Source organism: Panthera onca, chromosome C2 (genome assembly GCF_046562875.1).
Source record: "Panthera onca isolate mPanOnc1 chromosome C2, mPanOnc1 haplotype 2, whole genome shotgun sequence".
Classification (NCBI taxonomy): Eukaryota; Metazoa; Chordata; class Mammalia; order Carnivora; family Felidae; genus Panthera; species Panthera onca.
Genome location: NC_138347.1, coordinates 130,576,214 through 130,577,373, shown reverse-complemented (window position 1 = coordinate 130,577,373; position 1,160 = coordinate 130,576,214). Strand labels below are relative to the sequence as shown.

Genomic DNA, 1,160 nt, shown 5'->3' with positions numbered 1-1,160 from the left:
AGGGGGCACCTGGATTTGAACCAGGGACCTCTTGATCTGCAGTCAAATGCTCTACCCCTGAGCTATACCCCCAGTGAAATGAGCCTGTTTTTATAGTCTATCTCTCTCTCAACTTACTGGTTCTGAAACCTCCAGTGACTCAGGGGAGCTATAATTAGAATGCTGCCTGGAAGCAGTCTGGGCATTATAAGTCTTAGAAGTTTATTATGAAAAAAGACAGGATTCCTGAGAACTAAGCTCCCTGAGCCTCTTCTTAGGCTTCCCAATACGCACAGCCTCTCTGTCCATTCTATGAGACTCACATAAACAGAATCTCAGTTCCAGGTAAAAATCATCAGGTTTTCCACAAATGGCAACATCAGTGTAGTGTCGATGACTGGATTCCTGTCACACTTCCTTTATAGCCAGAGCTCCTAGCAACTGCGGTTCTCATTCCTCTTAATGACTTCACAGAACTGAGCTCAGAACTGATACTCAATAGATATTTGTTTCATTAAATTGATTCTGGGGAAAATATGTGTAAATAATTATTTGTGTGAGATAGCTTTTCCAAGCCATAACTGTAGGATGGTTTTAATCCCACAAAAACAGATGGCCCCTGAGTTACGTTCTTATGTAACATAACTTGCCTAAAACTTGGAAAACTGTCAACCCCAAAAGGTCATTTGATGAAGAAAAACAAGGTTCCAAGCAAGAGCCTTTTAATCAATGAAGTAAATTATGTATCCTGGTCCTACCTACCACCAAAATTCCTTTTCAACTTGCAAACACAACCACAATTAGAGCCACCTATATTTCATGGCTTTATATAAAGTTACCTCTCACCCTAATAAACGGTTCAGGTGCTTCTTTTGAAAATCTTGAATGCTTAAACCTATTGAGAAGTCTCTCTTCCACTGATTTCCCAGACTACATACATTTTTCAGGTCTTTTCAAAAGATCCTAAGTTTGGGTGGGTTGGTCATTGTGTGTCAGGGTTGTGGCTGGTTGGGAGCCCAGGAGAGAGAGAGACTCCATTTCATTCTTTTTCTCCTCTGTGGCAGGCTGGAATTGAGAACTAAGAAAAGAATCACAATGCATGCTCTGCTCATTGTTCTTTCCCCATCCGGAACATCAGTGGGAGTTGAGATTTTAGCAGCAACAGAAGTAGTGCGTGCTCC

At 41.5% G+C, this 1,160-nt stretch overlaps 1 non-coding gene across 1 annotated transcript; it reads right to left on the bottom strand.

The window, feature by feature from the left end:
- Window positions 1–72, bottom strand: TRNAC-GCA (transfer RNA cysteine (anticodon GCA)). Its single transcript has one exon. It is a non-coding gene; the product is annotated as a tRNA-Cys (tRNA).
- Window positions 73–1,160: the final 1,088 nt, after the last annotated feature.